General features: G+C 31.8%; 1 protein-coding gene across 1 annotated transcript in view; it reads left to right on the top strand.

Moving 5' to 3' along the window:
• Positions 1-23,433, top strand: part of LOC129219291 (CREB-binding protein-like) — a 123,843-nt gene that overhangs the window by 15,385 nt on the left and 85,025 nt on the right. The window lies entirely within an intron of this gene.

Here is a 23,433-nt window from a genome sequence, read left to right as displayed (position 1 = left end):
CCCTCTAATTTGTCTTAAAAAAAGGTTCCAAAAATTATCGGTTTATACACAGAAATATGCGTTATTTTGCTTTCAGATTTGCTCTTTCAATAAACAATTTGTGACAGATCTGATCTTTATCAGAATTTTGTGAAGGGTCCGTTTTGTTTGATCGGGATTTTGTGAAAGGTCCGTTTTGGTTGATCGGATTTTTGTGAAGGGTTCGTTAACGGACCCAAATATCCTCTGACCAGAACCCTGCTAATATACAGTAAAACCTCTCCTAACGGACATCCCTCAATTGTGGACACAACCCTTATGCGGACAATTTTTAATTCCTCGATTCCAAGGCAAATAACATTATTAAACCATTGTCCTGAGGATACCCCTCTAATGTGGACAAAAAAAATGTGTCCTGTTAGTGTCCGCATTATAGGTATTTTTCTGTATATACAGTGAAATCCCGTTACAAACGAACTTCTCAAAGGACCACAAATTGTGTTTGTTGTAATGGAATTCAAATAATGTGATGGCAGTTCAGGGGGTCTGGCCAGAGGATATTTGGGTCCGTTAACGGACCCTTCACGAAAATCCGATCAACCAAAACGGACCTTTCACAAAATCCCGATCAAACAAAACGGACCTTTCACAAAATCCCGATCTTACAAAACGGACCCTTCACAAAATTCTGATAAACAAGATCGGATCTGTCACAAATTGTTTATTGAAAGAGCAAATCTGAAAGCAAAATAACGCATATTTCTGTGTATAAACCGATAATTTCTGGAACCTTTTTTTAAGTCAAAATAGAGGGATCAGCTTATACAAAATCGGCTAATTTTGAAAAAAAAAAAAAAAAAAATCGGCACTCTTGCGATGTTCCGATGCTCCTGCAAGCCGATAAATAATTGCTACTGCCAAATAAATATAGTGGTTGTTTGTTTTATCACAGCTAATTAACAGCGGTGTTGTTGTAAACTTTTCTGAAAAGGCATTGGTAAGCACTTTTCTCCGCTCATGATTTAATAAACAATAATAATATATATCTGCAAAATGAACTTAGAACTGCAAAGGGATAGTAAGGGTGAGGAAAAAATATGATCGCTTCAGATAGGGTTACCAACTTCAAAACTATCACCACTTAGCGTCTGGCGTTGAACCTTTATAATGAGATTAGAAAATATTCTCATCATTTTGTGGGCTTGTCAATATTTGCGTTTTTTACAGTGTGGTGCGATGTTCAATTGTTATTTTGGGAGAAAATTATATGGGTTTTGATTTCTCGATGCTAACAAGGATGATTAACTTTAAGTAAACTCTTTTAATTACCGTTTTTTTTCTTTAGATGTCTACATTTTGAAAAATGCAATCTTTTAACATCCGAGATGAGAATCATATTTTGTTCTTTTTTCAAGCTAACTTCGCTTTATTAGGATTCAAATAAATGAAAAGTCTCTTTTTTATTTCTGTTAGAACTCTCATTTCAAGTTTTTAAAGCAAAATTCCATTTTCTGTTATGAGTCAAAAATTAAAATGCTGAATAGATGGTTTATTTTATTTTATTATTATTTTTTGGGGGGGGGGGGTCAACTGTGTTCACAGATATTAATGATATGTTATCATAGGACTCTAAAATGCAATTTTAAAATAATTTTATCAAAAATATTTCTTTTACAAGCCGTTTTTATACTTTTGATGCCTTCACTTTGAGAATTGCGATCTCTTTGCATCCGCTATGGGAATCCGATTTTTCGAATTTTTGATGATTATTACGCTTTGTTAAGAGGTAAACAATTGAAATATCTTTTTTTTTTTTGTTAAAATCACGGAATTCAAAAGTTAGAAACGAAATTTCGTGCTTTTTAAGAGTGTCTTGGGTCAAAAAGTTGAATGCTGAACCCTATTCTGAATTTTGTTTTATTTATTTATATTTTTGTTACAATTATTTTAAATACTGTGCAGAAATATATCTAGTATAATTTAACATAATGCAGAATGGTAGATAAATATTGATACTTGAAAGAGCGATGCCCCCCCCCCCCCCCCGCCAAATATCAGAAAAAAAATCCAGAATGATTTTCTCGTCATAGAAGAAGAAAACAGTCAACTTTAAGTTTAATTGATGCAGTTTGTGCCATCTCTAAATTCTAAAATTTCGTTTTAACAAAAAAAAAAAAAAAAAATTTTTTTTTTTTTTTTGCGAAATTTTTTGATTTTTCACAAAATTAATTCATTTTTCACAAAATTATTTGATTTTTCACAAAAAACGGACCCTGTGAAAAATCCTGGACAGACCCCTGCAGTTATATAGGGACTGAAATTGTAGTTCGTTGAAACGGAAATTTCATTGTAACGGAATTTCACTGTATACATGTATATATATATATATAGGGTGTTGGTGCTATAATACACCCTAACGCCGTTTCAATGCTGTTTTTCTGGAACGAATTCCCTTTTCAAGTAAAATTTGTTATGCCTTGAAATTTAAAAATTTTTAGTTTTTGTTTCGGTATTGGAAAATTTCCAAACCTGCCCCAGAAAGATAGATATACCTACATATTTGTATGTTTTTGAATACTACGCACAGAAAGCCAAAGAAAAGATCTTAATATTATTTTTTGCAATGATAAACCACGTCCCTTTATAAGGTATATAGCAGTATTAATAGTAGCAGGGTGTAAAACTGTTTGGAGGGACAAAAATACTGACTAAATACTAACCAAATACTTAATAAAATTTAAAAAGTTAATAGAATTTGTTGTAACAAAAAAGAGTCATACTTAAAAGAGAAGATCTTAATAAGAGATCTTAGAAATCTAAGAAAAGTAGTAATCTAAGTAGTCTAAGAAAAGATCTTAATATTATTTTTTGCAATGATAAACCACGTCCCTTTATAAGGTATATAGCAGTATTAATAGTAGCAGGGGGTGAAACTGTTTGGAGGGACAAAAATACTGACTAAATACTAACCAAATACTTAATAAAATTTAAAAAGTTAATAGAATTTGTTGTAACAAAAAAGAGTCATACTTAGTGAAATAGATGGTAGCTTAATTTGTAATGTGCAGCAACTTAATGCAAAGCTCATTTTGTACAAATTTTGACTGAAAGTTGTGGGTTTAATTCATATATTTCTTAAATGAATATAAATAAAACTTTTCTGAACATAGGAAAATAAATTGAAAGGCCTTGCAACTAGTTTAAATAGATTACGTGATTAAGAGCAGTGTTTCATTCCCATTTTTTTTTCTGTGAAAACTCACCGAAAAACACAGCTTTAAGAAAAATACTGATATCAGGAAATACAAAATGTAAAAAAAGTACATTTAACCCTGCTAATTTTAGTTAAAAAAACATTTTAGTAAAATCTAGAACACATTTAGAAGATTGCTTTAATTACTTATCAGCAAATATTTTTGCTGATATAACACAATTACAAAACATATTGACAATTTAAAACCATAACCAATTTCTTTCTTACATAGAAATTTTACACAAATGTAGCTGTCATGTATACTTTATTGCTCTGATATTATTTTCATTTTACCCAGTGGTGTACCTAGCATGGGTGTCACCCCCCTCCCCCCCCAATGTAAAAAAAAGTTATAATGCTCTATGTGATCCTGAAAGCATGAAATTCATACAATTTTCAGAAAGAACTGCATTGTGTTATAACAAAATTTTAAGGTGCCCTCATGCACCAAAGACAAATATGTTAACTATGAACACTTTTTATGTAACTTTCCCTAGAAGCATGTGCAGGCACTCCCGGATCTGCATACCAAGAAATTGAAAAAAAAACTATCACTAGGACTTATCAACGTTGCAGATATACACTGCTGGCCTCTGGGAAGAGGCCCTACTGATTTTGTTGCGGGGGGAGGGGGGGGGGCAAAATTTATAGATCCAGGCCTGTGTGCCGGACCATAGCTAGGTCGAAAAAGTAAGGGTGTGTTTGAAATTGATGGCCCCTTAATTATTTCAAACATATCTCAAACTTCGAGAAAGAAAATGGGGTTTAGTTTTTTGATTTAAGAGGAAGTCACTACTAAGTATTGACAATATTCTCTTCATGACAGGAATGGAGGATCGAGGGTTTTCCCCTCGTAAAATTTCAATTTAAGTCTTAAAAATATTAACATACAAGATATTTAAAAGAAGCATTTAAAAAAATGTTGTCTTTCTTCAGAATAGTACACAAAAAATCTTCCTTTGATGTTACCACTTCTTTGTTACATTGAGGAGAAATGTAGGAAAAAAATCAATTTTTTCAGAAAACACATGTTATTTACCATGTACTGCATGATTAAGTTTTGTACACATTTAAAAATAAAATATACACACTATGCTCGAATGCAGTAATAATTGATTGTATAAATAGAGGCAAGTTTTACGTGATGTGTGACTTATTCTACTATGAACTTTAAAGTATAGTGGGAGAAAGGGAGGTTTCTTATAATTAACAAAAACAAAACACTTTTTTTCCCCCTCAATGATATGTTTTTTTTTTTTTTTTTGGTAGATATTAGAAGCAATTTTAATCTGACAAATTTTAAAAAAAATTCCTTTTTTCTGGAATTTTATTAAATTTTTTTCAAAAAATTTCTTGAATATCCTTTTTAATTATTGCCAGAATAAAAATGAATTTTATAATAATTTAAACATTTATTGTGGAAATAAAGATAGACATCAGTCATCATTTGTTTGAAAAAAATCATTTACAGCTTTCTCATGCTTTGAATTCTCTTCCTTTTTATTCAATCTATCACCAACTTTTGTCAATGCCCTTAAATCTCCAAGAAACCGTTTCAATTGAAGAATATAAAGCTTTTTGTTAATTTCTTAAAAATAATAGTAATAAAAATCAATAATTAAAATAAAAAAAAAAAACTAGAAGTTTTAAACATGCACCGACTCGAAGTAAATAAAATCTGTTCAAAACAAATCTCTTTTAGTGCGAAATTTTTTTTTCTTTCAATTTTCGCACATATTGTCACCTCAATGTGAAAGAGAATGATGCACCCTCTCCAACATTTTTCGAACAAGAAATGTTTTCTTCAATGGTGATAGGGGAGGGGAGCATCAGACAGACCAACAAACATACATTTCCCCATCTCAATACTTTACTTTCAAAATTTTTATTTTGTAGTATCCATTACCTAAGTTGAAACAATTTGACAATAAATTATTTTTTAGAATTTTTTACATCAGACTAAGCATATACAGGGGTCTGGCCAGAGGATATTTGGGTCCGTTAACGGACCCTTCACAAAAATCCGATCAACCAAAACGGACCTTTCACAAAATTGCGATCAAACAAAACGGACCTTTCACAAAATCCCGATCAAACAAAACGGACCCTTCACAAAATTCTGATAAACAAGATCGGATCTGTCAAATTGTTTATTGAAAGAGCAAATCTGAAAGCAAAATAACGCATATTTCTGTGTATAAACCGATAATTTTTGGAACCTTTTTTTAAGTCAAATTAGAGGGATCAGCTTATACAAAATCGGCTAATTTTGAAAAAAAAAAAAAAAATGGCACTCTTGGAATGTTTTTGCAAGCGATAAATAATGGCTACTGCCAAATAAATATAAGGGTTGTTTGTTTTATCACAGCTAATTAGCAGCGGTGTTTTTGTAAACTTTTCTGAAAAGGCGTTGGTAAGCACTTTTCTCCGCTCATGATTTAATAAACAATAATAATATATATCTGCGAAATGAACTTAGAACTGCAAAGGGATAGTAAGGGTGAGGAAAAAATATGATCGCTTCAGATAGTGTTACCAACTTCAAAATTATCACCACTTAGCGTCTGGCGTTGAACCTTTATAATGACTTGATTAGAAAATATTCTCATCATTTTGCCAGCTTGTCAATATTTGCGTTTTTACGTTGCGGTGCGATGTTTAATTGTTATTTTGGGAGAAAATTATATGGGTTTTGATTTTTCAATGCTAACAAGGATGATTAACTTTAAATAAACTCTTTTAATTACCGTTTTTTTTTTCTTTAGATGTCTACATTTTGAAAAATGCAATCTTTTAACATCCGATATGAGAATCACATTTTGTTCTTTTTTCAAGCTAACTTCGCTTTATTAGGATTCAAATAAATGAAAAGTCTCTTTATTTCTGTTAGAACTCTCATTTCAAGTTTTTAAAGCAAAATTCCATTTTCTGTTATGAGTCAAAACTTAAAATGCTAAATAGATGGTTTATTTTATTTTATTTTTTGGGTCAACTGTGTCCACAGATATTAATGATATGTTTATTATAGGACTCTAAAATGCAATTTTAAAATAATTTTATCAAAAATATTTCTTTTACAAGCTTTTTTTATACTTTTGATGCCTTCACTTTGAGAATTGCGATCTCTTTGCATCCGCTATGGGAATCCGATTTTTCGAATTTTTAATGATTATTACGCTTTGTTAAGAGGTAAACAATTGAAATATCTTTTTATTTTTGTTAAAATCACGGAATTTATAAGTTTTAAACGAAATTCTGTGCTTTTTAAGAGTGTCTTGGGTCAAAAAGTTGAATGCTGAACCCTATTCTGAATTTTATTTTATTTATTTATATTTTTGTTACAATTATTTTAAGTACTGTACAGAAATATATCTAGTATAATTTAACATAATGTAGAATGGTAGATAAATATTGATACTTGAAAGAGCGATGCCCCCCCCCCCCCCGCCAAATATCAGAAAAAAAATCCAGAATGATTTTCTCGGCGTAGAAGAGGAAAACACTCAACTTTAAGTTTAATTGATGCAGTTTGTGCCATCTCTAAATTCTAAAATTTCGTTTTAACAAAAAAAAAAAAAAATGTTTTTTTTTTTTTTGTTTTTTTTTTTGCGAAATTTTTTGATTTTTCACAAAATTAATTCATTTTTCACAAAATTATTTGATTTTTCACAAAAAACGGACCCTGTGAAAAATCCTGGACAGACCCCTGATATATTTGTACATTCTCAAAAATATTTGTGGAAAGTACACTAAAAAGAAGCTAACAGCAAATTATCAAATAATGCAAACTTTACTGGGTTGGTAAAATTAGGTTGCAGTATTAGCAATGTCAAACTTTTTTGGAATTTTATAAATTTTATAAGAGAGTTATAGGAAACACAGTAGCGCCGACATTTTTCTTAAGGTGAATTTTTGGCCAAATTTGCAAAAAAAAAAAAAAAAAAATACTGACTTTACTGACTAAATTTTGAAAAACTCTGACCAATATGAAAAATACTGACTTTTTTACTGATCAGTTTTATGCCCTAGCTGCGTCTCACAAGGCTTCTTTTTTGACAACTCATGTTTTTCATTTTTTTTTAAAGGAAAAGTCATGCTTGTGTATTTTTTACTTGAAAAAATTAAATATTTTCAACTGAGTTTTTAAGAAATCCTCATTATCTTATTATGAAACATGAATTTTCAGACTGAATGGTTTGTGTGTCAAAAAAAAAAAAGATTGTTAAAAATAACATAGAAATATGAATTGGGGCAGTGAGAAGCAAAGGGATTCAAGTGGACATTTTGAAGTTTTGAGCAAAACATGTTTAAAGATCAGATCCTACGTATGCTTTCATTGAAATTTTTTTCTTAATCAAACTGTATACTGGTATCTACCAGGGCTACTAAAACTACATCTTGCCCCAAGATAGAGGAGGGGTTCACCTACCATTTGTACTGGTTATCTCCAAAATTTTTATTTTGCCACTTGTATCCTTTTGCTTCTCACTTCCTCAATTAGCTTTGTGCACAAGAAAAGATAAATTTGCATTAGTTTGAATGTTTTTAAAATCTATATCAGATCACAGAGGAAAGAAAAATTGCACATGTTTGTGGAAAATTTTTTGGAATATTTTTAACAGAGTTCGATCTCAATCTTTTTGGCACTGCACTAGAGCGGCGGGGGGTCGTTGCTATTAGGATATTTCTCTGTGTTATAGGTATATCAATTTTTGTCACATGTAAAACACGTCGTTTTTAATTCAAGAGTATATAATATGCAAAGAGAGTGTTAGTAAAACTGGAATTAAGTTATTTTTCCTTTCAGTAATTTCCATTATTAAAAACGATTAACTCAACACTGGAATATCAGGATACATAATACACGGGTCATTCCATATCAAATCAACCAATAAAAAATAAATCTTGAAGGCCAATGTTTTGGATTGTTATGATTTTTTGTCTGTTTATTATACTTATCTCCAGGATGAAAAAACTGAAGTTTCAAATTTTTTCAACAATTCTTTGCAAAGTTATACATTTTTTAATTTTGGAGGAATTCGAAATTTTGCACTGATTAAAATCTTAAGAGGGCTATTATTATTAGAGTACTATTTGACTTAGAAGTTTACAATTGGTACTGTTTTGTTCAGTCCTTTATAAGATTTTCAAAAATATATAACAAAGCCCAGTTGCTAAAAAAAAAATAATTTTCTTATTAAAAAAGCTTTTTTTAATTTGTAAAAATTCAAAATCGAAATTTTTAATTTTCTTGAAAAAAATATATGTTACTTAGCTTTTTGTTAGCAACATTTATTCAAAATTTCAAGGTGGCGTTCTTTTGGTATCATGCAGAAAAAAAAATTTTTCCTCTTTCAACAGTGCTTTAATGGGTCATTCCATGTCAAATCAACCAATAAAAAATAAATTTTTAAAGTCAATGTTTTAGAATATAATGATTTTTTATCTGTCTATGATACACACCTCCATGATGACAAATCTGAAGTTTCAAATTATTTCAACAATTCTTTCCAAATTTATAAATTTTTTTAACTCTGGAAGCATCATAAATTTTACATTGTTTAGTAATTTTTAAAAGGCTATTATCAAAGAACTAATTGACTTAAAAGGTTAAAACTTGTGCTGTTTTGTTCAGTATTTTAGAAGGTTTTAAGAAATATATAACAAAACCTAGCTAAAAAAAATATCGTTTATTTAAAAAAAAAATATTTTGTAAAAATTAAAAATCAAAACTTTTAATTTTCTTGGAAAAAAAAAAAAAAACAGGGTACTTAGTCTTCTTTAAACAACATAAATTCAAAATTTCATGATGGCATTTTTGCGGTATCATGGAGAAAGTGGAACAAACTTTCTCACTTGTATCTGCAGTAGACTATTAGTTAACCGACTTCTGTTTAACCGATCCTATTTAGCTTACGTACAAAAATTGTAAACTAAGTTGGCAAAAAAAAAAAAAAATATTTTTAGTTATAAAATCAACTTACCACTCCTAAAGCATTTCCCTTTTGTATCATGTAGGGGTGTGCACGGAAATTTTGTGGCCTGTCACAAATGACATTTAGTGCTCTTCCTCTATAGTGTTAACCCCCACATCTCTACATGTATTTCAGCACTTATTTCAAAAAACTTAGGCCACTTTCGGGCCTGGGCCGAAAAGTGTCCCTTCTCCCCCCCCCTGGTATGTTCTGCTGTGGAAAGGTAAAAAGAAGTATCTGCAAAAATGAATTTTTTAGCTATGTGGAGAAACTAGTTTTGGATTCCCCAATAACAATAATGAAATGTTGGAGTTTCGACGGTTTTTCATGTTTTATTTGCAGAGAAAACCAAATAAGCAAGCTTGCTAAAACTAATGTACAATATATGACTAAAAAAAAAACTGCAGAAGCTACCATATACCTTTTCTGGGCAGTGTTCTTCTCGCAACTAAAAATAATAAAAGGGTTCCAGTGAATGAGTGGGAGAAGGGATCAACTAGTATTCAGTTCAATAACAGAGAAGTCCATGGCGACTGCTCTTGGAAATGAAGCTAACCGTGAAAAGCAACTTCAATTTTTTCAAAGCAATTAACATTAAGAAGGTTGTATGTGATAGCCGAGGCATGGTCAGAGATTTCTTGATCCCCACCGACAAATCTTAGCAGCTTGACCGTTTTAACAAATAGCCGCAGAAGGTGAGGTAGTCTATGCAGCACAAGCAATAGAATTATTTTCTGCTACAAACTTTGGTCATTTATGTACCTCAGTGGATGGGTAAAATAATGTGAACTATCATTTTACACTCATTCAACGAGGGTCTCTGACCAATACGGCTTTTGTTACTCCTTGCAGTCAGTATCGCTTCAATATCCAAAAATAACTGGAAGATTGAGAGTGTAAAAATAAGAGCAAAAAAGAGTACCAATCGGCCATTAAATATTCCAGTGAAATGTTAATTACAAGCTTAACAACTAAAAATTTTTTTAAAGAATTTACATATAATATCATTGAACGTGCTACCTGAACTGAAGAAATTGGAAATTTCACTGAAATTTTTATCTCTGCTGGAATAGTCACCATGAGTGTTTCGTTAACCATTTTTTCATGTTAATGGCTTGGTTAAACATAAGGAGTAATTGGTTAAACTTAAAGGGAACCAATATTAATTTTTGTTGAACTAACTATTAAGTTTGTTGATCCACTTGAAACTCCTCCAAGTGGCCAATTTAAAAATCTTTTTCAAATTTCTCTCGTGTTCTTGGTCTGATTAAACGGATCTTTGGTCCCAATAAGCAAATAATATTAGACTTGTGTATTTGGTTTGGTTTTACCTTTTTGAGATTTGGACCAAATAAGCAGCTGGTCCGATCAACAGGTGGTCCAATTAAGCAAACTCCACTGTATTTAAAAGTTCAATTTTTTTGGTTTTGAAGTTCCATTCCTTTTTAATAAAATTTATTGTACAACCCATTTCTTAAATGGCTCAAAGTCATCCTTAATGGCAGGCCAATATTTGAGACTTATAATTCATAAAAATGTATTTCAAATACAGTCCTTAATTTTTGGTAACAATTACAAATATTTCAAGAATTTCTTCCATTTTGTTCTCACAAATTCGATAAAAACAATTAAATCTCACCAAAAACATTCTGTAAAAAACTAGCCAAGTCTCGATGGAGCTGCTTGTTAATCTCTAAAAAGTAATGAAATCTAGACAAAGTCATGACAAGTCGAAGGTTCCTTACTGCGATTTCTTTATTGTTATAGTTAATGTTGTGTGACTTGGCCGTTAAACCTTTATACGTTAGTGGGTACAAGTCAATTTTGTTTACACGTTTTCCAAGTGGCAATTTTCCATCGTTAATGGGTAGCGGTTCTGGCGACAGATTGGTGCAATCGTGTCATGGAGCACCTGGTTTTGTACCCTTGTGTACCCTTTAACGGCCAAGTCACAGAACATTAACTATAACAATAAAGAAATCGCAGTAAGGAACCTTCGACTTGTCATGACTGTCTAGATTTCATTACTTTTTAGAAATTAACAAGCAGCTCCATCGAGACTTGGCTAGTTTTTTACAGAATGTTTTTGGTGGGATTTCACTTCTTTTTGTAGAAACACTTAATTTGTGTAATATTTGAGTAGACTAAAGTTAGATTAAATTAAATTAGAAGATGTGTCCCACTACGCTGGACTTTTGCCATGACAGTCGATTTTTTTATGTACCAATAGTATAAGGGGGCATTACCATATGCCTAATACAGCTGAGACCAGCCTAGGGTTCTTCATTAGATACTTCAGACTTTCGATTTTTGACATCAAATGAAGCGGCCCACCAAGTTGAATATTTTTTTGTAAAGCCGGTATGTCGATCTCTAATAGTTTGGTTGGGCTCTTGTGTTTTCTAATCATGGACACTCCAGATCTTCGATTAGCCTAGTTTTTATAGTTTTCCCCCTTTATGTGGCCATTGAACCCTAACTCTGTACCAAATTTCACCTCTCTGAGTTTATGGGAAGTACTAGTTCTATTTTGATGATCGTGAGTGAGTGTTATAAATGCGAAACTTTGCTTTCGCTTAACTTCGGAACTAAATGACCTACAGACTTGAAATTTCGGATTTTAAGTATGTGATTATAGCTTACTGGATGACGAAAATTTCTGCGTTCTGGTCTCATCAGAAGTTTCTCAAATAGGGGCCTGAAAATGCGGCGAAATGGTTCCAGTAAAGGATGGTACGGCAGTGTTTGCTTCGCGCTCGACTTGGCGGGGGCACTGCCGTGCCCCCAGATATATTATCGCCTCAAATCAAGTAAGATGTCCTGCTGTTATTTCTGGGATTATGTATCTTACAGTTAATTGCTCTGAGGTGACGATATGAGCGCCAGTTTGAAATATAGAGAAATTGGATCAAAGAAATCTAAAAGACTAGTTCACTCTATATCTTAAGTCTAATAAATAAATTAGACGCCTCTTTCTTATTATTAGTAGAGTGTAAACGATTAAATCTGACTTTAATAATGATTTTAAAAAATGAAATTTAAATCATTTAACTTAAACCATAGAAATCCTCTCAAACTCCAGATTTTACTAATTGAGGTCCGCGCTCTGGGCGGCAACTTTCGGGGATGGCAAATCCACCCTTTTTCCGTTCGTTTTCGTTGAAACTCGATGTAAAATCTTGAAGGAAGGTGTGTGAGGGCGGTAGTTTTAAGTTTTTGCCCAGGCCCAGAAAAAAATTGAAGATCTGGCACAGTATTCCATATCTGACGTTTCTGAAAAAAGAACAAACGGCAGATTTCACATTGAAAACCTTTCTTTTATAATCAAAACACAGGAGTAACAAAATGTGGGCTTTTGCATTGAAAATAAGCTTTTTTCATTGGCACCGCAAATGATCACAGAATTTTTTGTTTAAGCGTTACGAAATTGAGGTTTCGTTATGAAAATAAAATTTATTTACTCACGAGCTTTTTTAACATAGCTTTGCTAGTAATCTATTGAGAAAAACATTTTAAAAATCCAATTTCAAATACAAATGAGAAAGAAGTATTTTCATCAGTAGTATGAAAATGGAAGGTAAAAATCAATAGGTTAATCAATAACCTAAGTTTAAAATTGAGGTAGTGAGAAGCAAAGGGATCCACAAGTGCCAAAATTTAAAAATTTGCGATAACCAGTACAAGTGGTATGTGTTCATCTCCTCTGTTTTGGGACCAGATATAATATTAGCTCTGGTAGGTGCTGCTATGCAGCATGGTTTAGAAAAACTTTTCAATTAAAGCCTACCTAGGATCGGAACTTTAAATGCGTTTCACTCAAAACTTGAAAATATCTACTTTCATCCTTTTGCTTATCACTGCCTCAATTGTGCTTTTAATACAACCACGGTGAACAATCCAGTAACAAAACTCTTTTCAGTAGTCTGCCAGGTGAACCGAAATTAGATTAATCGCAGGATGTAATCGGCACCGAGAATTTTAAAATATAATTTGCAAATGCTAGTACACTGTACTTCAGGGTTGCACAGGGAAACATAAAAATACAGGGAATTCAAAAATCCGCAAGAAAAAAGTCCTTAAAAATCTGGAAACTGCTGAGAATTCCAGTTTTTAACCGACTTCAAAAAGGAGGCGGTTATCAATTCATACCGTATGTATGTTTTTTTTTTGTTTGTCCACTCATAGCGTCTCACCTAGTGAACCGATTTTGATTCTTCTTCTTATAATGGATAGGGGATGGCTCAACTTAGGTCCCATTACTTTGTTTGACCATATTTTTTCCTTAGAAAAAAGTTATGGGCAAAAAACAGTAAATTTTATGCAATTTCCCTATCAAATGATTAAAATGATATTGTAGCGAAATTCGCACTGTTCATCCGTTGATAACGGTGGCTCAGTGGTAGGATTATCGTCTCCCACACGAGCGACCCGGGTTCAAATCCCGACTAGCACAAAGTGAATTTTACTAAAATTTCGTTTCTACTGTTTCCCGTATTTTCTCTAATGTTCTATTAATTTCTGTATCTTTCCAAGTCTGGAAAGTTCCAGCACTTTCTCAAGTTGTATATAAGGAGATGTAACGTTCATTCGTGGTTCTGAATAAAGATCTCGAGTTGAGACTAACGAGTATTCGCTTCATTTGGCTTTCACATTGTCTTCGCTATCTTCATCTACGCGACAATATGAAACTCATTGTTATAAAAGTTTGGTGCCATATAACATTAATAGTAATTGTAATGATAATTTTGAATAAAGGCTTTTCTAAAGCAATACAGTGATATAGAGCCGAACTTCTTACTAGGTAACTTCTTACTTTTACTGAAATATCTGCATTTACACTAAAAAGAATGAAATAAAAAAATTTTGAAAAAAGAAAAATAGAACCGACTTCAAAATTGCTCTAAAAAGTGAAAAATAATTTTATTCTTTAAACACCATCGATAATGCTTTTAAACATAATTTTTGAAGTTGGCGCAGAAACAAAAAGTAAAATCCATTGTAACCGTGCTTCGTTCATATTTTTATCAAAAAATCATCTAAAGTTAGGAGCGAAACATTTATATCGTTACTCAAATATGCTGTCATCAATGCGTAATGCTTATATACTGTTAAAATTTAAAATGTAAAGAATGTCTTGTTCTTTAGATTTATTCAAATAGCATTAATGTCATTTTGCCGAATTTATATATATATATACATATATATCTTTACATTCTGCTGAACTTTATTCATAAATTCACTGCTGCCAAGTTCAAGATAAACTAATAAGAATAACAAAACACACATAAGCCGCGTTCATAACGCACTTTTCGACCCGGTGAATCCCCGCTCTGGCCTCACAAAAAACCGATTGAAAAATTCCCCGTTTCCATGTAAAAAGAGGTTCTCCCTCTATACTAGAGATCCTAAATTGGACAACTTCGGAACGGCGGCCATCTTAAGTCCAAAGATGCTCACTCCCCGTAGACCATAATGCATCTTCAGCCCCAAATATCACTGTACATTGTATCGATAAAATTAGAAGCTAGTTATGATATTATGAAATGCAATGTGCAGATCACAAATATCTATTTGTTTTCAATCTTTATGAACAAATTTTTGAGAAAAAAAATCTTTTTACGCGCGCTATGACGATACGAAATGATTGGCTTTGAACTCACTCCGTTTTATAAAAATACGAGGAAAAAAAAAGTAAGTCTGTACTTAAAATATTTAATGTCCTATGTTCCGTGGGAAAGCTAGAAATTCCCACAGCGCAGCATTTCAAGCTGATGACACTTGGACTAAACATGGCGGATAGCGGCGCGCCGTTGTCCAATCTCTCCGTATATAGGATCTCTACATTGTACTAGAGAAAGCGGTTTTTCCCCAGCATCCTTAGCGGCTATACCCAGCAAGTAGACGAACTTTGTTTCGCGTAATGCATTCTGGGTAAAAACACCGCTTTCACTCTAGAAGCTAGCAGGAGTAGAAAGATTCCACATAAACCCCGCAAATTACCCGAATGCGGTGAAAAGCAGGTTTTTTCCGGGGTCGAAAGTCCATGGAAACGGCCCTATATAGGAGTATTAAATGGAGGCTGAAATAGGAGTAGGAAAAATTTAAAACAAAAAATTCTTTATTAATTTCTGTTGCTTTGCATAGTTTTCCGAGTTGATTAAAATATGTAAAATGTAAAGTTCCTCCCCACCACTACCACACAAAATACATTTAAAAAAAGAAAGTTGATCAAAATGGAAATATACAAAATGAAAGAAAATTTTGGAAAATTTAAAGCTCTATTGTTTAAAATTCAGTGTGTTCACACCGAAAAAAGTAATTCAATAATTTAACAACTTAAGATAAAAGAAGAAATTCAGGGAAGCTGTTAGCATGGATGACTTTGTGTGGGAGAAACATGGGAGGGGGCAATGCCTCCTGTCTATTTGGGGTGACTTGAAATTTAACTAACATATCTGCCAAAATCTTAAAACAAAATATGATTTTTTTTCTGAGAAATGCAGATAACAAAAACTCGTTTCCGGATGGGAAAAAACTTCCTTTTTTTTTACAAATTGCATGGCTCTTACTCGTGAAGGTGTCTAAAATGAATTATGAAGTGAAAGAAACTATTTAAACGAAAGTATAGATGAAAACTAGTTGTGTATTCAGCTACAATAAAATAATTGACGTCTATTCTAATGAACTAAGTTTGAATATAATTGAAAGTCGATAGTAAAATTCGCTCAAGAAAATCTCAATAGACAGCAGAAAGTACGGAAGGAATATTCATTTTTAAAAGCTGACAACACAAGTTTCAATTGTTTATTCATTTCGTTTTATTTGCTCAAAAAAAAAAAAAAAAAATGCGTACAAAAAATAAAATAAATGCGTACTTAAAGCGTTAGTATATTTTCAATATAAATAGAAGAAGATTAAGAACAATGTTCGGTAGCATGTTGAAGTAACAGGATTTTAATCACATAAGCAAATTTTCCACGAAGCATGTGTTTTTTTTTTGGTCATATTTCTAAAGATACCTGTATATGTAAATGTTTTCTCGACATCAATTTTAATTAATCGTCTGCGAATTCAACTATATTATTGGCATAGGGTTTGAGTAGTAATAACTAGTGTTAGTGGCGGATCTAGAACTCGGAACAGGGGGGGAACCTAGGTACAAATGGGGAGTCAGTATTATAGGTTCTTTTTCTTGGTTTTTGCAGGTGCTTTCCTTGGGGGGGGGGGGGGGCAGCGCTCTTAGGAGGTACAGACCTTTTTTTAAAGCAATATGAATTTTTTTCTACAAGGGGATGGGATCCATGTCTGTCTCCCGAAGAATTTAGGACTTTAAACATGTATTTGGTTTTTTACTTATCAAATAAACATAGTATACTAAAGAATATTAGCGCCTTTAAACTTTCGCGAACAGTTTCAAGGTCTGAAAACACTATATACTCCTCAATTGAATATAAAGCTACAAATTACCTCCCCATAGTCGAAGCTAATGTGCAGGGGCATACGCACGGGGGTTGTCAGTGGTACCGTGGTACCCCCATTAGTTCAAAAAAAAAAAAAAAAAAAAACGCTAAGAGGTTAAAGTCCAGAGCACCGTAATGTTTTGCTGTAACGTGTAGGTGACTGAAGTGAGAAATGAGGTGGCTGTGGATCACTGCCAGTGCAACACACTCGTCTATTATTATTCATCTTGTTTATGTATTTTATTCATTTAAAACATTTTGAAATCAGGTTGAAAATTTGGGAGTCCTTTTCGACACCCTTTAAATGGATGTTTCTCCCGAACATTCTAACATTTATTTAAAATATCTTTTTCATGGAATATCATGCTTTTCATAAAAGAAAATTAAAGATGCTTCATGCGATCAACTGTTTTTTATGTTAAAACTGTTTGAAGATCTCAAGTATTAACTTTTAACCAGCATTTAAATTCTAAAGTGGGGAACAAAATAACCAGATTCAGAAACTTTAAATTCTGTACGAGAACGATTCAAATTAAATAATTTTTTGTTGAAGTAAAAAGTGGTATGAGATCATGTTTAAACCGTATAAAAATGGGAGTGAAAAGATAATGTTATGAAACTCAGATTTTTTTTTGCTGGCGATTTGGAATTGCACAAACGCATTCCTTTGTATGAAGAAATGTAGTAAACTAGTTTCGTCTGCGTTTCAGATTTGTCAGTTTCAAACCTAAATTTACTTAAAACTCTGTACACGCTTAATTCTCCAAAAAGTTTCTATTCGGAACACATTAACCCTCCCCCCCCCCCTATTTCTCAGAGATGCGATAGCCAAGTTAATTTTAGTTATGTATAAGACAAAAATCTTCGTAGTCTTAAAAATTGAAATATGGTAATAATAAATGGACAAATGGAAATGACTGACAAAAAGTTATTTTTTCTGTGAAATGTTGAAAGAAAATCCAAACTTTGAACATTATTCAGGAAAAAGTATTCAGTGCATAGTACAACGGCAATCTTCTGTTTAATAAAAAATGAATACATAAAAAACGTAACGGATACTAGGGGTCGTCGAGATAATTACATTTCTTCCTCTTTAAAAAAACAAAAGCAAAAAATTTTTTGGTGGAAAAATATCATTATGAAGGTCCCAACAAAATGGGAAAAATATACACGGGTCTCCGAAATGTGCTGTTGTAAATTTGTGAATGGTTTTGATGTTTTCAAGAAAAATTATTAAATTAAAAAAAGTGTTTAAAATATCACATTATGAAATTTATATTCAAACTTCTACACCAGTTAGGAAGTACCAAATTCTTAGCAAAAATAAAAAGTAATAAATGTATGAGGCATTCACAATTTTCCAGAACAGAATTGTAAATCACATGAATTTTGGGGTAATTGTGAATGGTATCAGAAATGCTACTTAGAATGTATTATAATAGAATTGTGGTAGATGCGAATAAAGCTCTATTCAAGATGTTCACTTCAACTCAATTTTGGAAATTATACCTTAATTTTTAGTGCTCACAATTCCCCTTTCCCACCGGTTAAATTTATTAAAAATAGCAAGTTGGAAATAATTTGAAAAAAAAAAAATAGATCTTTGACACAAACTAAAAAGACATACTTTATCAATTTAAAGAAAATACAAACTTAAATTGTAATCCCAGACTTTGTTTTTTTTAATACAAATATAAAACAGCGTTTTTTTTCTTTTAAATATATCAGACGTAAATGTCTTAAATTACCACGTTCATTTATTAATTACGCAATTGTTCATTTACATTCATAAATCCATGAAAAATATTAGTTATTCTTCGATTCCTTTACATTTCCACAGGAAATGGTAGAATAGCAACAACTTCAAAATTGAGTGACTGAAAATACGTCGTTTTCTTTGCATACAAACTCTGTTCTTGTGTTGTGTGTGAGCACAACGGAGTCCCTATACGATGATTTAGCCATCCTCTTCATCAACGTTATTTTTTTACAGACATAATTGTGCGTTCACAATTGCCCCTTTTTCAAGTTCACATTCACCCAAGATTTTCAAAATGAAGAAGTAATTGTGAATTTGTAATAATATGCTAAAATTAAGATAAACCGGATAAATAAATATTTGCGCGAGTCGGCCACTTCAAAATAAGAATGTTTATGCATTTATTGCCACAAAATTGAAACACACACACACAAAAATATATATATATATATATATATTTATCCAATGCGTTGTCAAACCGAGGTACTAGAAAAACAACAGTAGTTTTTCAGTAATGAAATATACATACAAGGAGTTGGATGATTGTTTCCAAGTTTTGATAGCATATTAAAAAACTTAAAATTATACTATTGGTTATTTTTTCATAATATTTCTGTAAATATTAAAGTTATAGACGTTGTTCACAATTACCCCAGTTAACCCTACAGTGAGCGAGATTTAAAATATTGTAATGAATAGTCTACACAGTAGGATTAAATTTGGAATGTAAAAACGAAAATAAAATCAAGAGATTCAGGAGACATGATATTCAAAATAAAATGAAGTGGAGAAAAAGACCTAAGGTATTATTCTAAAGCACCACATCAGTGATAAATTCTTAAAAGAATTTTTACCGAGACCGCAAACGTTACTATTTCAAACAAATAAATATATCAGGCTGGAAATTGAAAACTTCATTATTTAAAACCAAAGCACTCAAATGGTTTTGAAGAAGAAAAATTCGAGGAAGGGTTTCCACAATATTTTTTTTTCAAAACAAATAGCAGATAGACGCATAGCAAAAAAAAAAAAAAAAGTTGAGATAGGGTAAGACTCCGAACTTGATCCTTTCATTTTGTATCACCGATGGTGGCCTAAAGGAGTTTTTGAAGCTTTGATTTGGAATTAATTCCGGGGGGGGGGGAGGAGTTTCCAAACCCCATCCCTTCCCCTATCGTCATCAGAGATGGCCTCCAATTAAGTATTTAGAACGTCAATTCCGTAAAGACGAGCGTTACCACTCAAATAACCAAGAAACGCCTCTTTACCTTCATTAATGATCGTCTAAAATTTTGTATTTTATGCTTGTGCTAATAAATTCTCGGCTATGCCCCGAACCACCCCTCTCCTTAATATCATTAATGGTCCTCTAAATTTTTTTTTTAGGGTTTCAATTTCGAAAAAAATTCTGGAAGACCTCCGAACCACCTGATAAAATTGATAACATCACTGAAGATCATCTAAAGCTGATAATGCAATTTCAGTTTTGGAAAATACTGAGGGAGGGACTCACCCCCCCCCCCCCCCACTAACATAATTAAAGATCGTCTAAAAGCTAACTTCGAAAATTTTATGGGAAATGTTCCCCCTCTTCACAACATCGTTGAAGAAAGTCTTAAATTTCATTTTAAGGGCTTCGATCAATTTCAAAAACTTTCCGAGATAGAGCCCACGAAGAGTCCTCCTCCTTAGCATCATCGAAAGCAGGGTTAGCTTTTTCCCGTCCAAAACTTGTTTTTTCCTATCCCGCCAAAAAAAACGGGGGAAAAGTGGTAATTACCGGTAAAAAACCGGGAAAAACTTCTAAATAACAATATGTAAGAAATATTTTGGCTTTCTAAATCTGATGTGTAATAACTATTTATTTCTATCTTCCGAAATTCCCTCGGGTTTGAAATTATTCTGTAGGAAAGGAATATAAATAAATAATTATCGCATAGAACACAATAAAGTAAAATTATTTAATTTAAAAATACCAGGATTATTAAAAGAAAGAATTGATAGTTTGCACTTAATTAAATAATTTTTTTTTTAGATTTTTAAGTAGATCTATTATTATTATTTTAAATTTTGGTTTGGTGTGATATTTACACAAAATGTTCTTTTGCATCATCAGTAACAGTTGCTGCCAGATTCTTGTCCACTCAAATGGAATGTTTGAAAAATCAGTCGAAGACATTTTTTCTGAAGGCATTACAAACACTATTTCACCAGATGGTGGAAGAATTTAAGTAATATTTCTGCAGTTAATGGAACATCTTAAGGGATGTCCGTCCTGCATCATCAGCATCTCCCAAACGTATTTTTCCTAACTTTTCATTCTTCCAAAACAGCAAAAGGCCTCTAATGTGTTTTGTTACATGATGTTAAAATGTGGAAGTAGAAGACGAAGAGTATGATTATGATTTGTAATCTGTGTATTGTGTAAATTTTTATTAATAAATCCACTTCATTGTCCGGTTTTTATTTATTTTTTTTTTTTCAATATTTCAAGAATTATTTACTTAGAACTCAATTTTTTATGTTTTTAAAGATTGTTTTGAATTTATATTTATGTTTGTAAAAATCAGTTTTTACCATGGTATTTACTGGGGGTGGGAAAAACCTTGCCAACCCTGATCAAAAATAGACTAAAATAACGTTTTTGGAGCTTTAATTCAAAAAAAAAAAAAAAAGATAATGCCAATTCCTTTGACGTTGCCTACGATGACCTACAATTTCAAAAAAATTCCGGGGGGGGGGGGTGAATTCCACCTCCCAAAATCATGATCGTCTAATCCTTAGAGCTACCTGGAATATATACTAGTCATTTCTGCTAGTGACTAATACAGGGTGGCGACAGATCAGGGAAAAATCAGGGAACTTTATCACTCACGGAAATATCAGGGAATTTCGAAAAAATAACAAAAATTCAGGGAAATTTTATCAAATGAAGAAAAAAAAAATTCCTTGCAAAACTTTAGTACTTTGACTATGATTTTTCCACCAATTACTTGTTTTAAAAAAAGTTAAAGTTAATGAAGTGTGATTATACAGTGCCGCATATTTGTGCATATTTTTTCCTCAAGGTCAAAGTAATCAATCGAGCTTCTCAAGATTGCTTCTGTGTCTGTTAAGTTGTTTATTTTACATAGCTTGAATTTTCCTTCCATGCATTCCATGCTACGTAAAATAAACAACCCTACGGGCAAAGAGGGAGCCGTTATTTATGACTTTGCTCCTTTGCCTTTACTCATTGTCTTGAAGTAATTAGCATACTGTTATCACGATTTCAAGAAAGAATCTTTGTTTTTTAAATTAATGCTGAAAAAATCTTTAAAATCTCACTTGGCTTTTTAAATTTAATTGCTAAAATTGAATTTCGACTTTTTTTTTTTTTTTTTTTTTTTTTTGCCATGGTATTTTTTGTTAGCATTTCAGATTACACGAAGGGGTTTTATTTCACTTTAAAACTTTTATTTTAAAACCATATGCATATACATTTTGAATTTAATAATTGTTTCTGCATTTTAACGTTGTTTGTTACTAAAGTAATCTAAGATTTTTTTTCGACTACTAATAACATCATTTGAAATTGAGTTGTGTGCGTAAGTAAATATTTTAATTATTTTTTAATAGTTAAAATGCTGTATTCATTCATTCAAACTTAAGTTCTTGATTAAAGAGAATAGCTGAATATGACTGGTTGTTGAAAGATTTCAATTTGTTTTACATAAATATGTCTATTCTGCCGTGTGCAGGTAAAAAGCAGAAACTGCACATTTTCCTTTTTTTTTCTCTTTGCATTTTTGTCATCTATTGTACATTATCTTTATTATACATACCTGCTTATTTGGTTTCCCGCTGAAATAAAACGCGCGAAATAAACGTCTAATTCTAACATTTTCCTATTGTTAGTGCTGAATCCACCACACATTTCTCCAAATATCTCGAAAACTATTTTCTGCAGATACTGCCGTTTACTTGCAAACGGCTGTATTACTTACGTAAGTAAAACTACATTGACTCCATACTTTAACTATCACTTGTTTGTTATTCTTGCAGCAACAATTATACTGCTTGAAAATTCAGTTCAAGATTATTTCCATTTAAATTTTTTAGATTTATCATGATTAGATATGTCTTTAAGAGTGGTTTCAATAATTTCTTAGAATTCTTATGTTAACTGGTTCATGGAAGTAAAATATTTGTTTTAGATTTCCTGCAATATTTCTCTGTCGATAATTTAACATTACAATTTTCACCAAAAAATAAGGATTATCTTTTCAAAATATATTTTTAATTAACAGCTTAAACCGTTTTAAACACTGCATTTTATTTAATATGTAATGCTTTTCAGGTAGGGCAAAGAAAAGAAGCCATTATCATTGGTAACGCAAATCAGGGAAAAGTCAGGGAACTTTGTTTTCCAGTTTCTGTCGCCACCCTGTAATACTAAAATACAATATGTAGGGTAGATCGGGGCACGTTTACGCGGATTTTTTTCAGTGAATTTTCTAATTTTTATGTTTTAGCTTGGAAAATTTTAGACATTGCGGTTTTATGAAGCAGTTAATGTAGTCAAAATTGGTGTATTCAGTTGTTGCTCAGCTTGTCTTTTTAACCGTTAAAAATTTTTTTATTGAGTCCAAGTCGGTTGCGTGAACTTGCCCAGACACGGGGCACGTTTACGCATATTTTATTTTAACACCTAACTTGGTTCTGTTTGTGTTTTGAACTTAATGTCTTACCATCGCTAAAATAAAGCAAATTTATTACACTGAATAGTGTATAAAGTTGAAGCTGAAGGGGCATGAAGACAGCTCTATATGATTTTAAGCTATAAGATACAAATGTGTAACTTAATTAAAAATTGGATGGTAACTTTCAAGACTAAAACAAAGAAAATTTTTGGTAAAATTATTTTAAAATTGCATTTTAGAGTCCTATGATAAACATATTAATATCTGTAGACACAGTTGAAGCAAAAAAAAAAAAAAAAAAAAAAAAAATTAAACCATCGATTCA

Source organism: Uloborus diversus, chromosome 3, assembly GCF_026930045.1.
Source record: "Uloborus diversus isolate 005 chromosome 3, Udiv.v.3.1, whole genome shotgun sequence".
Classification (NCBI taxonomy): Eukaryota; Metazoa; Arthropoda; class Arachnida; order Araneae; family Uloboridae; genus Uloborus; species Uloborus diversus.
The sequence above is the reverse complement of the archived record's forward strand: the minus strand, read 5'-3'. Positions and strand labels throughout refer to the sequence as shown.